Source organism: Carettochelys insculpta, chromosome 11, assembly GCF_033958435.1.
Source record: "Carettochelys insculpta isolate YL-2023 chromosome 11, ASM3395843v1, whole genome shotgun sequence".
NCBI lineage: Eukaryota > Metazoa > Chordata > Testudines > Carettochelyidae > Carettochelys > Carettochelys insculpta.
Genome location: NC_134147.1, coordinates 48,322,517 through 48,339,420, shown reverse-complemented (window position 1 = coordinate 48,339,420; position 16,904 = coordinate 48,322,517). Strand labels below are relative to the sequence as shown.

The window sequence follows — 16,904 nt, the reverse complement described above, 5'->3', positions numbered from 1 at the left end:
TGATAACTGCTGGGAACCCCAGGGCAAGAAGTCAGGGGGAGGGGGACTTGGTTCTGTGCCCTGGAAGGGATCTCAGGCAGTCATCCTTTAGGGCCACCCAGGCTGTGGCACGCCTCCTCCCCAGGCCTCAGAGCTTCACAGAGCAGCACTTTGGCAGCGATTCTAAGGGGCCCAGGGCTCCAGCTGCTGCCACAGTGGGAGCTCTGGGTGCCCTGGAATTGCCAGGCCCTGGGAGAGTTGCCCCCTTTACTCCCTGTCGGCAGGCCTGCATGGATAGCTTAGGTGTCCTTTGTTTAACCTGGCCCGCTTTTTGTGCTTTTGCTCCACTTTGTGGAATGACTCTCACGTTTCATACGTTCATACGCAATCCAGTTGTTCATATGCCACACTCCATTTTCTGATGGATTGTTGCCGTGGGATTGCTGTTGGGAGCCACATTTCAATACGGGAAAACAGCTGCAAGTACATATGACCATTAGACTTCTGGTATTTGTCAAAACGTCCACAGAAACCATGAACGAGCCTTAGATGTGTGAAAAGCCTGGACATTTGAACATGGAATCTGGATATGGATGTTGGCAAACAACCCTACTTTATTAGACTAAGGCACGTCTCCAGACTCCAGATATTAACCTACATTCTCTGCTGGACCAAGCTGTGGTCAGTGCAAAACTGAAGTGGGTGGGGGAGGGAAGGAGGGGATAAAGCTGCCTTGAAAAGTGTCAGTCTTATGTTTGCCTGCTGTTGGGGCTGTCTTGGGACTGGGGTGGGTTTTCTGGCCTACATCATAGAAGTTTCAGGGCTGCTGTAACTAATATCTTATTGGTCCCGGTCCCAAGGGGCTGTTCTGGAAGACACAGGGATGTCCTAGGCATGTCCCCATGCTGGAGGCCAGGAGGGTGAGGTGTAAGAGATGCTAGGACTGGGGGAATGTTCCCAAAGCCAGCCAGATCTGCTGGCTTTTCATGACTTTTTGTGGCCAGCTTGGAACCCATAAATATGTAAGAAGCTGGTGTGTAAAATGCTTTCTGCAAATCCATGCCGACCTGAGATCACACACACTAGGATTTGTTTCTGAAAGAGGACCTGACAGAGCTCCACTGGATGCTGTGGCTGCTAAAATGTGGCTTTTGCTTTTCTTCTCTCAGTTGGCTGTAAGGTTGCTGGTGCACATGACTGGTTCTGCATCATCATCATCTGCTGCTGGTGTGTATCCACAATCTGGGGTGAATCTGGGGACACACACCTGCTCTTTTGCAGCCAACATGGGAAAAACTGAATTTTCCACCTCAGAAAACATAACTGCTGGGGCAGAACTTCAGCAAGGATGATAGTGGATTTAAAGAGACAGAGATTGAATTTTCCATCATTTTAATAATGTATAAAATAACATTAAAATATTCTTTTTACTATCATTGCTTTTCCACCTAGATGACTGACTTCACAACCAGTCCTTGCTACCACTCAGCCACTGGCAGTGAGGGCCAGTCCACAATAGCATACTTTCTCTAGACTGCTCATAACCATTTCTCTCAACCACTCTCCATGCGTAAACTCCCCAAAGACACCCTAAAGATTATGCCAAGTATCCAAAGCTTCACAGAAGACCAGTTAGGGCAGTGAAAAGCACTATAGAGGCAAAACCACTTCTGTTGCTGCAATCTGCATGTTGGTTATTACCTACCTCAAGCACAAACTCTTGAGTTTTTGTGCTAATGCTGGGACCAAGGCTTAATCACAATTACCTAACATGATGTTTAAGATTCGAGCTGGCTCACGCTGTGTGGTCAGTCACAGTGAAGCTTCATGACCGCCAGCTTGACACTTCACAATCCCATTCAAACACCATTACATTCTGAGAGAAGACAAGCTCTAAGAGAAATTACAGGGGAAACTGGAAGAATATCAAGTGTAATGTTTTTCTTGAGCATGCATTTTAGTACCCCACACCAGCATAAAACACCATAAACTCTTTAAGGGTGAGTGGTGGGTCAGATCCACAGAGAGAGGGGTCTAGATTGTGTCTTAGCTAAAGGCCTTTCACTCTGACAGGTGCCTATTTATGCCATGCTGGTTCAATGGCTGTTTAAAAAACTGCAATATCTCAGCTCAGCTAATTTTTTCCCCCCACTATTAGGGATTCCTTCTTGGCTAAAAGTTACTTTTCAAGTTGAAGCCATTCAAACAAGTACATGTTAAAAACCAATTCACATTTTCACACATGTAATTTAAAGATGTTAAACTCAACCCTTTCCAAAATTGGCACACAAAATTCACACCTGTCCTGAGGACTTGTCTCCCAACTTTCAGAAGAAAGCAAAGATTTGCAACAGATCGATAAACCTCTAAAAAGTGGAAATGTCAACGGACGCTTTACCCTAGAGCTCAGACAGAAGTCAGGCACACATGAAACTTGTAACCTCTTGGACCTTAGCTGTCAATGGAGCACCTGGGATAGCATGTGTACGTGAACGGAAAAGTGCACAAGTGAACTAAATTTTTTATAACATTGCTTATTGAAATCTTTTTTTACATCTTTGTATAAAATAAAAAGCCCAGCAGAGGACTGGCTATTTGAATGCCCAGCAATGTAGACCTACAGCTTTTTATGGCTAATTTATCTTTCATCTTACACTGACTGAAGAAAGGCTCCTTTCAGGGAACATTTCTTATATAAGCCAGTTTATCTCCTGAAACCAGGAAAAACTAATCAAGCATTTTGATTAATTAGAGACACCCTCTGTTTATGCTATTATCAAGGAGTCAAGCTGCAATCAATACAATCAACATGCAAGGACCATCTATGGCTTTCTTGATAACAAAGTCGAATGCTAAACAGAAAACTCTTTGACATTGTGAGTTACGTTGTGTGAAGACTCAGAAGAGGCAGTTTCATAAACATTTAAAGTTAGCTTCAGCACTAAAATTCTTGGTTATTCTGTAATTTATTTTTCATGTCAAGGAACATAACACCATTCACTGTACAATTTTACTATTCCGTTTTCCTCCAATATTTACACCAGAAAATTTGTCGTTTATTGAGGAAGTAATCATAATATGTTAAAAGATTACAAGATAGTTGAGCGGTATTTAAAATGAACATAATCGTGTATTTCTGTAATGTGCTTCTGTTATAGCTATGCAGCCAACTTAATCTTTGCAACAAATTGTGCCTATCGGTAAAGTAGGCTTGGGAAATGTCACCAATCCTGTATAACAAGCAGGGATACAAAGCCTTCGCCAGCACCAGTAACAGTACCGTATCGCAATGGTCATCGTTAACAATAAATTGCTATCAGGAGTGGAATTCAGGAGCACTGTAGGTCCATTCTTGAAATTTTAGAAGCTGTCAATGCAGTGTGGCGAAGTGCCCCAGGGGGCATGATTTGTAAAGTTAACAGTCCCAAGCAGACCTTGTTGGCATGCTCTGGAAAAGGAGTGGGCAAAATTACACCCAAGGGCTGGATCCGGTCCACCACGTTTCTGTCTGGCTCACCCAGCTGATGAGCAGAGCGTGCATGCTAGTAGCACGTGTTTGGCTGCCCCCCCCACCTTGTCCCATCTGCAGGTGAGCTGCTCCTAGGATTTTCCTGCTAGCTGTGCAGAGGGATAGGGCCTGGCAGGGAGAGGGCAGTGCTGAAAGTCAGGGCGTGCCCCTGCCCTGTACCCCATCTCTGCAGAGCAGGGGTCGAGGAGAGAGACACGCAGCAAAGCTGCTCCAGTCTGAAGAATGGATGGTAAGTGACTCACTCAGGCTTACCAGAGGTCGACTTCAATGTCCGTCTACACAGAGGAAGGATGACAGGGGCATTTCTGCCGCTGACATCCCTTAATCCTCACTGCTCACCAGGAGTTCTGGGTTGACTTTGACCCTGGAAAGTGCTGTTTCACGCATGTGTGAAATGCAGCCGTGGAAGATTGACCCTGAGTGGGTCAATCTTCTGTGATAGCGTGGCTCTGGCCTCAGGAGTACAGAGCAGGGGAGGGGGAAACAACAGAACAGCACAGATTTCCCTTAAAGCGGCAGAAGGTGGCTTCTCTCAGAAACTTACCCAGAAGCAGCCAGCACACACACTGTCACTGTCACACGTGCCCAGTCTGTGCCCCACACACAGTCACTGTCACACAGACACTGCAGCACACAGTGTCACAAAGTCTGCCTCACACACTAAGTGTTGCTCTTTCACACTCCACTCTGCTCCTGACAGATAGACAGGAGGAAATAGCTTCCCTTAGGTCTCAGCTCGCCCACTGTCCCAACATGCTCCAGACTGAACAGGCCATTGTTGCATTCTAATGACATACGCTGTACTAAGCTGGGAGGAACGTGCTTAACCCTTGTCAGGAATGGTGGGTACAATGCAGACATGAATGCAGTCCCTGATGCAGCAACGTCATAGCAAGAACCTCACAGTATCAACCAGAATTCATAAATTGCACAGACAGATTCCCCAGATCATCAGAGCATCACACCCTGATTTTCACAGACCTGTATTTATTTTTATAATGGAACAGGCTGGAGCTAGGATGCCAGACAAACAGTTAAAAGAAAGATTAATAAGTACATTGCAAATGAATATGGTGTATTTGTTCCACTGTTTTTTTAATGAGTATTCAGAAAACTGGTCTATTTGCTCAAAATTATTGTATAGCCTAAACTTTATACAATTTGTAGGACATTTGTCTCACAGTCCAAGCAGAAAGTGTGTTATTTATTATGTGCTCCTGATTATTCATTTGTGCAAAAAGTTTCAGTTGTCCAATCAGGGAGCAGAAAAAATGTCATTTGACTAATGTGACTTGGCACTGACAGTAATGAACAGTAAATAGTTGCAGAGGACTATGGAGGAATAACTGATAGACTGATATTTAACTGCATAAACTATTCAGTGAAATGTGGGAATAACAGATGAGGACAGAATCGTGAATAATTCACAAGCAGATCAAAAGGGCTGAATTTGTCACGTAACTTACTAGCAATGAATAATTTCACTAATTCTATATGAGGTCAATTCATCCCAATTTTGGGCCAAAGCTACATAAATATTTTAAAGAAATACAGAAAAAATAATTCTACATCTCTGCTTAGTATCAATATGGCACTTGGTATATGCTGTAATATTTCAATTTAAGTGTATCTGGAACCACATTGGCCAAATTCTGCCCCCATTTCTTATAATCACTGACTATTATCACTCCTTTCAAGATATCAACCCATGACAATAAAGATGACAGAATCTGGGCCAGATGTTTATCTATTTGGTTCAGACATGGTGAATAATACTTAACTGCTTGGATATTTAATAGTATCTAATTGTGAGTGATTTGCTGATGATCCCTCGATTTGAGGATAAGCTGTACCATGGATTTCCATATGGGCCTGAGATGAGTCAGGAGTCTGATTCTAGAACTGCAAATCCACCCACAATAGGGCACAGACTTATCATGGGAGGGCAGCTGCCTGCTAGGCAAAAGTTATTTCTTTTACCTTCCTTGTCTCTCTCTCTCCAGCTTTGAGAGAAAATAGCTTCTCCCCAAAGCAGTCCATTGCCTGATGGAGGACATAGTGCATTGGGATAAGTGGATGGCTTGAGCCTCCTGGCTTGTGATGTCCTCATGAGGACATAAGATAGGCTTTCACTGTAGTGTTTCCTTAAACCGCCATGGAATCTCTGATCATGAGGGAGTTGAGAGTAGAGGACTTGTTTGAGGAGTCACGAGTCTGGCATGTGCACACAATGTCCAGCCCTGCAAAGCGGGGTGCATGAGGATCACAGCATCAGTGCTAGTGCCATTGGCTTCACGTAGGATGTGGGTGTCATGCAGTGATTGTGCCACTTTTCGCAAAGGATCTTTCAGAGGTATCATTGGTGGTACAACTCCATACTCTAGAGTGCTGTCGATAGGTCAACCAGGTTTCACATCCATAAAGGAATGTAGGAACAACAACTGTCTTACAGACCTGGATCTTGGTGTCCTGATGTATGTCCACTGTCCACGAAAACACACAGAAGCAATTACCCAGAGGAAGCACTTGTGCATTGGATCCTGTGCTGGATTTCACTGCAGATTTTGTTGTTTTGAGGAAGCTGGCTACTGAGGTAGAAAAAGTGCTCAGCTGTGTCCAAAATCTGACTCTCAATGGTGATTTGTGGTGGGTCATGTGCAAAGTCTGAAGCAGGATGAGACAGAACTTTGGCCAATATTGAGTGAGTCTGAGGCTTTAGTAAGCTTGTGTGATAAAACCTGTATTTAATGTCAATTCCATTGAGGAGTTGATCTTTAATAGGAACCAAAATGATTACTAAATAGATGCAGATTGGAATTGGGGCAAAAATGTACCCTTGCTTAACCCTAATTTTGATGACGAAAGGGTGCATCTCTAGGCCATTACAAAGAATGAAAGCTATCATAGATTAGCTCAGTGCTGCATTTAAAGCAACAAAAGATGATCTAACCATTTAAAAACTTTTATATAGATGCTGGAGCATGCATGAACGGTTACTCAGGACACTACTGTGCAAACACTGACATATGAGTGGAGCTTCATGCATGTGAGCTGTCTCACTGATCTCAGCTGGGCTGACAGCCACTGCAGGGCCTGGGGCAAGATGAGAGGGGGACAGCCTCTGTGCCCGTGGAAGGGGCAGGGACAAAGGTGAAAGGGGCGGGGCCTAGGACAGTCAGCCCTCAGTACCGCTAGAATCCCAGTGCTGCCCCACTTCCCCCACCTCAGAGCCACATGGAGCTCTGGGTCCCTTTGAAATGCCAGGCCCCAGGGCAACTGCGCATAATGTTAAGAATGTGTGTAAATGTTCAGATACCTGGCACTTTACACTGGAATGTGCAATATATGTATAGTTGGAGGAATCATCTTGTTTTATGGTAACAGTTCTATTAAAATTTGTTCTTCAAAACTAGTTTTACAGTGCCTAAATGGACTTCAGAGTGCCTAAACAACGAACAAGGAAAGGTGTTTCTGCTGTGTATATGGTTCATCTGATTTCTGTTCTGGGGATACAAAATCTTGAAATCAAATTTCAGTTACTTCCATCAGCTATACCAACAATAATAATGCTGCTGTCATTTTAGCCTGAAATTGTCCATTACTGCCTCTAAAGCCACTTCAGTGTTGTTATTTGAATAGTTTCACAGTTACTTACCTCAAAAATGCCATAAAACCACGGGAAGTTCAATTATGTTTATAAACAAATTCCTAATTCAGGTAACTGTTCATTGTTCCTGCATTTCCTGGTCAGAAATCAACATTTCTATGACTGATAATAGAAAGCAAGTGCTAGAGGATAACAGGACCCACTACATACAAAAATACATAGTATTTTTACACACACACACACACACACACACACACTACATACAAAAATACATAGTATTTTTTACACACACACACACAGATTTTCAAGTCTTAAATATTCAGTCTGTTCTGGTCTGGCTATGGTCTCAAGAAGTGGGTCTGTCCCACGAAAACTCACCTAATAAACTATTTTGCTAGTCTTTAAAGTGCTACTTGACTGCTTTTTGTTTTGATAGAATATGGACTAGCACGGCTTCCTCTGTTACTAGATTTTCAAGTGTACATTTTAATAGAATGCTTAAACAAAAATCAAATGGATATATTGGTATGCCTACATTTTATTTTGCAATACAAGTTTGGTTGACTTGGAAGATATATTATAAAAAGAAATATTACAATTATTTTAAGGTCAAACTGGCAATATGTTTATGATTAAAAAATGCAAGGCATGAACTATGTTTTATTACTCTCCTAGAGTGTTATTGTAGTTTAAAAATATCATTAAATCAGCACAAACCAACACTTATCATTTCCTGCACATTTTTCACAGGGAGCTGCATTCTGACTATGAGTAATCTGTTAATCTGTTCTTTCCCTCACAATCCGTCAAAGTGACAGATTCATTCCATCCCTAATACATAATATCTTCATTTACTGTACGTCTTACTGGAACTTTCTCTTTTGCTAGCACTAAGGTTTAGAAAATCACAAGCAAATTTACAGAATGCCATAAGATTTTGGCTTGCCTCTTTCTTTCTACCCACAACTTCAGTAAATCCAGCTTGCTCCAGCTCAGGGCAAGTGCACCTGTTATTCCTCTCTGTGATCCACACAGGGCCCCCAATCTCTGGCTTCCAGGTCCTCAGCTGTTGCCTCTCCTGCATGGAGGCCCGTGTCTTTCTCCCTTCTGAGCAGGTTGCATAGCCGCTTGTCTTTGTTGTTTATTTCCCAGCACAGAGGGTTTGCCCAAGGACACGGGTGGCTTTATCTTTAGAGAGGGTTGACAGATGTCATTGCTAGAGATGTAGGTTACCACACAGCACTTCCTGTTGAAGCCTTCTTTATTCTTAAAGTAAAAGGCATATAAAAGAAAACTACACATGTTAATACGTTTACCAGCACTGATCCCAGTCCTAACACGGACTCTTGTATGATCAATCCATCAGCCCCCACCTAAAGGGGGTTCTGTTGAGGTCACAAGTTTATCACAGCTTCAGCTCAGAACGAGCCCCCAGTCCTTACAAGCATACATTGAGGAATGGGCCTCATCTGTTTGCTGGATCAGAAAGAAAAGGCCCTGAGGTAATTTAAACTACTTACGCCAAATCCTTCTTTGTCTGGACCACACCACAGAAACACCAGCCTAGGAACCTATCCCTGCAACACACCCCATTACCAACTCTGTCCACATATTAGTGACACCATCACTGGACCTAACCACAACAGCCACACTATCTGTGGCTCGTACACCTGCACAGCCACTAATGTGATATATGCCACCATGGGCCAGCAATGCCCCTCCGCCACGTACGCTGGATGAACTGGACAGCCTCCATGCCAAAGCAAGAATGGATATAAATCCGACGTCAGGAACTGGAATACAGTAGTCCCTCGAGTTACGCGCGGGATCCATTCCCATGTACCCTCACATAACTTGAATTTCGTGTAAGTCGGGGCTGCTTTTTTCTGCAGCAGAACACACGCTCTGCAGCTGGGGAAACAGCAGGAGCACTTGACGCTCCTTTTGAAAGGTAAGTGCTGGGGCTGGGGGGGGCAGCTAGGGAGGGTTAAGACTGGTGGTAGGTTGGGGCTGTGGGAAGGGAATGCGGAGGTTAAGCCTTGTGTGGGTTAGGGGTTGGGGGGGTGGAGTTAAGCTGGAGCCGGGTGCCGGGCGGGGTTGAGCTGGAGGTGGGGGGGGTGTTAGAACCAGGGCTAGAGAGGGGGTGGAACCAGAGCCAGGGGTGTTGAACCAGGGCAGGGAGATTGAGCTGGAGCCATGGGGGTGGGGTGAGCTGGAGCCATGGTGAGGGTGTGAGCCGGAGCCATGCAGGAAGGGTGAGCTGGGGCTGTGTGGGGCTGCAGGGTTTGAGCCAGGGCGAGTGGGATTTTGAGTTGCACTTAACTTGCGTTAATGGGAGGTAAGCACAACTTGAAATCGCGCATGTCGAGGGTTTACCGTACATGTGAACCTAGAGGGGAACACTTTAACCTCTCTGTAACAGCAACGAAGGGTCCTGTGTCACCTTATAGACTAACAGAAGAGTTTTGAGCAGTTAGTCTGTAGCTAGCTAGTTTATAGCTGTTAGTCTATAAGGTGCCACAGGACCCTTCGTTGCTGTTACAGATCCAGACTAACACGGCTACCCCTCCAATACTTTAACCTCTCTGGACATTCTATAATGGATTTTAAAATGGCCATTCCTCTAGAAAAGAATTTCACCACAAGTTACTGAGGGAGACATCTGCACTGGAATTCAGAATTGGAATTGGCACATTTAAATTAGGTCTTAAAAGAGATCTCAACTATCTTCTGCATTACAAGGGCAAATTTCCTACCTTTGATATTCACAGGAAGGGTACACATCCTGCTTAACTTAACTTGCTTCCCGTACTGGTCCTGCTAGCAAAAAGGAGTCCCTTTCACCCCCACCTTCCTTCATAGAAGCCCTGGATTCTAACTGTCTACTCCAATATTGTGAAGAAGTGAGTCTTAACCATGAAAGCTCGTTACCTAATACTCTTGTAAGTCTTTAAGGTGCTACAGAACTGCGTGTTATGAGTCATTATATGCACATCTCTCCAGAAAGTGGCTTTGAAGCCTTGTTAGTGGCAGAAGTACTGTAGCATTCCCCCTCCTACTGGAGGAAGAAGGTTCATACAATGCCACAAACACAAGTGCATTTTTAATGATAGACCCCAAAGGCATTAACACTAATTCAATAAGGTTTAATTTAATTCAATAAAGTTGATCTAAATTCTATAAGCTTTGTTCAATATGTTCCAGGATTTTGCTTCTAAAGGAAGCAGAGATTTTATTTTTAAATCTAACTTAATTTTTAATGACTGATTAATTAAAGAAGCGGTCACTAAAAGTACAAGTGACATTGACATGGAAATCCTAATTCAGCTCCTATTAAAGTATGTTTCCACTGGTTTCCACAGAGGCAGAATCAGGTCCAAAGAGAGTAAAGCAGTTATGAATACTACACACTGTGCCAGATCCTCAGCTTGAGTAAACACTGTAAATCAGCCTAGGCACACTAAAATCAGTTGGCGTACAGCAGTTGACAATCTCGTCGATTAATCTAAGGATTTTCTTTCAATGTCAGCCATCAAAGGATATATTTTAGTAGTTTATTAGAAGCAAAAAACCTGTCGAGTATATTCATTTATAGCAGTCTGAAAATGATAGCACAAGATCTGACTTGCAAGGTAATAACCATTTCATAATTAATAAATCATGCCATTTGGTGGTCAGCTCTTACTTAAGGAAGTATGCACAAGCTCCACCATGTTTTATATTCATTAGTAGCTAAACTGCAATTCTACTTAAGACTAAACATCCATTTTATTACACTATTGACTTATTCACTAGATTTCAAATTTGGTGCTCACTGCTCATTTTGCATTATAAATGATGTCAACAAAAAAAAGCAATGTTTTATTACCTAATTTAACCAAAAATGTTGTGCCCTTTCTTCTTTGTTAACCTTGATTAATTTTTCATTGGTGTATTGGCTGTATAAGTTGTAGTAAGGAATGTACAAAGGGAAATGTGTAAATTGGCAAAATTCATGCATGTTCACATTTATTCCCAGTCAAATAGATGATAAAACATATCAATTATCTACCGTCATCACTTGCATTCACTTATCTGCTGGTTCAAATGCCCAGATGTTTAATGAAGTATCAATTAGTTTGCATGGAAGGGTTTATAAAACTAAAAAGCTGAACACAAGCAAACCATTTTAAGAATTACGTTTGAATGCTTCACCAATTTATAGAACACCTGAAGTTGCCTTTCAACTAGTTTTGTCGCAGCTCATGTCATTTGCTTTCCCTCATATTGTCAGCCCCAGCAGTACTTTGATGTCCTGCACCACAGAATGCATCCCATTTATTCTTAATGGACAACTAGGGAACTAGGATCTTTTAAAAAAATCAATGGACAAGCGCTGCTGAATGCAACAAAAACTGTAACATTGATACAATAAAATTAGTTAATAGTTGTGCTGTTGAAAACAAACCCTGAAAATTAGTTTTCCTGCTCTGCCAGAGGAATCATTTAAACAAATACATTCAAGACAACAATGAATTTTTGGCATATAATTTCACTGGCCTGGTTTTATTTTGATATACCAATAATATCATATGAAACTATAAACTTACTATGAATATACCAAAAACTATGCCTTTGCAGGCTAATTTGCTTTTAAAAGTAACATATTTCTTCAATAACAATGGGATAAGCACAAAAGAATGCTGAGTAATAAACTTGTTTGTTCTTGTGTGGCAGAGCAGACGCATAACTTACCATGTTGTAAAAAATACAAAAAATTATAAATAGTAATGTTTTTTCCAAAGGAAAGTGAATTTAGGAAGTTACATGGGGCTATTGATACCATCCTGGAAGGAGGAATGTAGGACCCTAATTCTATTAACTGTCTCGGTGGGGATGATCCCTACATCTGTGTGCAGTGAACTTCAGGATGAGAATGTCAGAGAATTTCTGCTCTGCTTTGTTTGCCTGGCATTCTGCTTCACCGGAGTCTCAAAGAAACCCCATTAAACCCATCCCCACACCTCTGGGACCTCTTTTGTTGCAAGGGTAACAATGGTCTTTTTTCTTATGGGAAAAGGTCTGTACACAGTGACCAGCCAGATGTCAGTGGGACCTAGGAGTGTCAATGTGATGACAGAACTGAATGTTACAATGCCCCAGGAAATGAAAGGTCACTCCTCCACTTGCTGTGTATCTCTAGAGCTACAGCTAAGTGTTGACACCAAGCTTAAACCCTCACTATTTGAATGGCATAATAAGTAAGGGTAATCTATAAAAATAAGCTGTTTAGAATATAACCACTTACTTAAACAGTAAGCAGCTTCACTCCGACAGTGTCTTGCACACTGATCACCCATGCATCCAAATGTTTCCTGGTGGTAAGTACTAAAGAGAAGGGGGGGAAAGAACTGAAGAAGTCTTAGGAAGGGAGATGTTACAATTGCAGTTCTGAAGAAATGGCTTAGCCGCAGGAGAGAGAAAAGCATGCCTAGACCACAGAAAGAAAGGCTTCACCAGACCCAGCAGTGGGAATGAAGGACCAGAGATGAGGCTGGATCAGGGAGAAGGGGAGAAGTTGCTAAAAGCTCTAATTCTGCACTTATCTGAGCTGAGGATTGTGCATCCTTTGGGTCTCCTGGGTTCTTGGGCTGCCAGGAGTTATGTGAACAGCTGGTGCAAACTTCAGCAGCCTACTGGATAATTTCCCTCAGGCAGTGGGTCTTCCTCAGTGAAGCAAATAGCCACTGAGTCAGCACAAATGATCCAGGATGCAGCCCAGTCTCAGGGCCAACAAGATAGAGCAAGTCCAAGGATGGCTGTTATGGAGCTGGCAGTTTTGTACTGGACTGGGAAATGTATGAGGAGCCAGATATTCAGCTGAGGAGAGAGACGACGTTGGCAAGGTTTATTTAAAGGAATGAAAAGGCAGGAAGCAACATACATGTACTTGCTTCTTGGAGTGTGGCAGATAAAGATGACACTCTGCATGTTTTATGCAAAGGCGGATTCCGAGTAGTTAATTTTGAGTATTCCAGCTATGGAAGCCTGACAAATCGTGGCCAAATCTTCCCAGGGAAGGAAGGGAAGCAGAATGCTGACAGTATGTAGACACAGATGATGGGAAAGCCATGCACTTTTGACCAGATTCTCTCATGTATTCTGTGCCTCCAGGTCACGGCCCCTTGAGAGCCCCTTTGCAGCCAGCTGTTTCACCAGCACTCTTGGAAGTTTCTCAGACAGTTTTTGGTAAGGTGTATTCCATATAACTCACATGTATTCTCACGGTACCTTTGGTGCATATTGACTTGACGAGTGCAGCAGAACTTCACTAATTCAGATTAAAGATTGTGAGACCCACCACAAATGACTGAATTTTGTGAATGAGTGAGTAAGTGAACAAGCCTAACGAAAAAGCAAAGTACACATTGTGATACATTATTCCTGTTCACCTATTTGGACAGCTGCAGTGTTGTTTTATAACACTTCATAATGTAACATCTGTTTGGTAAAAGCAATGAAGTTGTATGACTTTCCTCTTGTAATGAATCATAAAAACAAACATGCTTCTTTGATCATATTCCCGAATTCACATTTTTAATGTGCACTTTCAACCTTAGTTGTTTTGATGTTAAATCTGTGCTTGGACCAGAGTGAGACAGACATCGTTTGAGTGTGACTTTGACAGTGTGCAGATTAGTGAAGTTCTGTTGTCGTGCAAATATATAGACATATGGGTTTTGTGACTGCACTGTATTTTAAGGAAGTCTGAATGATGCAGCCAGATTGAAGGTACAATACAACAGTGAGTATCCAACAGTGATGGATGGGTCTGTTTGGTTTTCACTAGCTGGGACCAGAGCTGTCCTGTCCATAGGACAAGGTGGAGCAACTGCCCTAGGCCCCCAGGAGCATGCAGGGGATCGTGGGGAGAGTCAATGCTCGCAGGAAGGCTCGGTCATTTGACCAAGCCTGAGTTACAGGATGCTCTGCAATCCTGCTTCCTTCTGGTCTGTTAAACAGAGAGTGCAGTGCAGCATGAGATGAAACACACACAAATTTCACTTACACAGATGGTGTGAATTCACCCAACCACCAGTTAACATAGCTACCGATAAGCCAACCACATTAGACAAAAGGAGTTTTGGAACAGGTGGTGGTCCAATCTGAGCAGTACTGGTGGCAATTTGATTTTGATGAAATTGTAATCAGCCTTGGGGTAAGCGATGGGCACAAAATTCGGCATGTGGATGCTTCTGAGGCAGGAGCCAGTGCTAGGAATCAGAGGGAGAGTGGTGTTGGGCAACAGGGTTGTGGGGAGGTGGATAATGGGGGATGGCTGGCAGGGAAGATGGGGAGATGGGGGTTCAGCTGAGGAAGCCATAGTATCAGCCGAGCCATTCAGTGCACCCCCAGCTCCCTGCACTCCCTCAGGAAGGTGGATTTCAGAATATAACTGGCATGACACTGAGTGTGATCAGTGGGGCTTTCTTTGTATGAGCTTCATTATAACTATAAAAGAGAACTACATTATAGCAATAATCCAGCTGGGTGTTATCAATATTTAACCTGCAGCCAGCAGCTGCCCTTGAAGTTCACTGGAACCAGATTTCACATGTATAAAGATGTTAAGGGGGTGGGGGTGGGGGCAACACTGGTGACTTGCCCCAGGACCTGCATCCACTGGGGAGAGCCCTGGCTAAGGCCTGAATTGTAACTTCAGCACATAATGAGCCCCTAGCTTTTCCTTCCAAGACAATACACAGAGTCTGCACCCATGCAGCAGAATCTTGCGTGTCTATTATAAATTTCAGGTCACCTGATAAGAGCAAAGGCTGAATGCCTGTAGAAATGAGATAACTCTGTAGCAGAGAGATTTAGTTAAAAGGAAAATGAGAAGAAGCTAGATGCTTACTTAGGCAGGTTCAACACAGAGGGTGGGCAGGAGTCACGCACTGAAAAATGTGTTAACTGAATATAGTCAGTCTGATTTCCTCCTTAACTTTATATACTTGTTAAAAGCAATGGTATTTGCTCATCTCTGAGCTACCTCATTGCTTGTGTGACTGAGTGGGAACAGTGCATGCCAGAGTTCATTTTTATATTTAATTATAAACTCAAAAATTGTGTTGCATAATCAAAGCTGCAGCTTACATATGGCATATGTCACAATATCAGAATGTACAGATAAACCATAATGAATACTATGTAATCAAGTGCCATCACATGGAAGCTAGCTGTGTCACGGCATTCAGTGGATTAGTCAGTACAGGATAAGGAGGGGCATGTGCTAACAAACCCAAGCGAACAGCTCAGTAGATGGAAGGAACACTTTGAAGAGTGACTGAACCACCCTGCCCACATGGAACCTCCAGAGTTACCACCTGCAAATATACCGCTGCAAATTAACAGCAACAGACGTACAAAAGAAGAAATCAGAAAAGCCACTGCCCAGCTGAAAAGCAGAAAAGCACCTGGTCCAGACAACATCCCCACAGAAGCAATCAAGGCAGGTGGGTCAACATGATGTACAATCTATTTGGGAAAATCTGAGACACTGAGGAGATAGCACAAGACTGGAAACAGGGCTACCTTATCAAGCTTTTGAGGAAAGCAACTTGAAGGAATGCAAGAACTGGAGGCGCATCAGGTTACTGTCTATTCCAGGAAAAGTGTTCAATAGGATTCTCTTGGAGAGAATGAAGACAGAAATTGATAGACAACCCAGGGAAGAACAGGCTGGCTTCTGAAGTGAGAGATCTTGTACTGACCAAATAGCAACTCTCAGAATGATCACAGAACAGTTGCTTGAGTGGAACTCCTCACTGTATGTAACCTTCACAGACTTCAAAAAAGCCTTCGAAAGCATCCATACAGACACTTTCTGGAAACTGCTGCAGCACAATGGCATCCCACCCAAAATTATTCATCTGATCCGTTCAACATACGAACCCTCACAATGTCTTGACAGAATCCTTCACATACTATCAGGAGTGCGAGAAGAGTGCTTATTATCGTTTTTCCTATTCTTGATCACAATGGATTGGATTATGAGCAGGACAACAGATGGCCATCAATGGGGTGTTCAGTGGACACTTTTCAAAGAGCTAGAGGACATTGATTTTGCTGACAATGTCACCTTCCTTTCATACCAACATGAAAGCGTGGAAGAAAGCGTGGAAGAAAGCATGGAAGTACCTTGCAGATGAGGAAACCAGGGCTTCCAGGTACAGTGATTTACTCAAGATCACACAAGAATTCTGGCAGAGTCAGGAAAAGAACTAGATCTCCTGATCTTCATTATTGTGGGATTTAATCACTAGATTGTTCTTCCTCTATAGTAGCTGCCCTGTAACTCTATGGTGGAGTGAGAGTGTGTTTCCTTTTTAAAAGTTTTGCTAGTTAAGATTTCAACACCATAAATTTATTTGAGCCTCCGGGCCTCAAGGCTGAAACGAAGCTAAAAAATGAATTCACTTACACAAAAAAGCAGCTTATTCATTTTTATGATTCATTACCCAACTCACTGTAAACAGATATCAAATAAAGAAACAGAAAATCACATGCTGTGATCCAGTACTTATCAAGGGTTTTAGTTTTGCTGTGTTCAGGAAGAAGCACAAACTCTCTTCTAATCTTTTAAAGGTATTAATCTCTTCAAATGTTTGGATTTGCAAGTCACTGAAACAAAAATAATTCTGGATGGGAAAAATTTCAAATTAATTGAGATTTTATTTTAACATTAAACATTTCAATGAGATACAAAATGTAACCTCTAACTGGCAGTTTACTGATCTGTGCACTTAGTTG

At 42.7% G+C, this 16,904-nt stretch overlaps 1 protein-coding gene across 7 annotated transcripts in view; it reads right to left on the bottom strand.

The window, feature by feature from the left end:
- The window catches only part of CFAP20DC (CFAP20 domain containing), a 180,046-nt gene that overhangs the window by 9,755 nt on the left and 153,387 nt on the right, over positions 1-16,904 (bottom strand). The window lies entirely within an intron of this gene.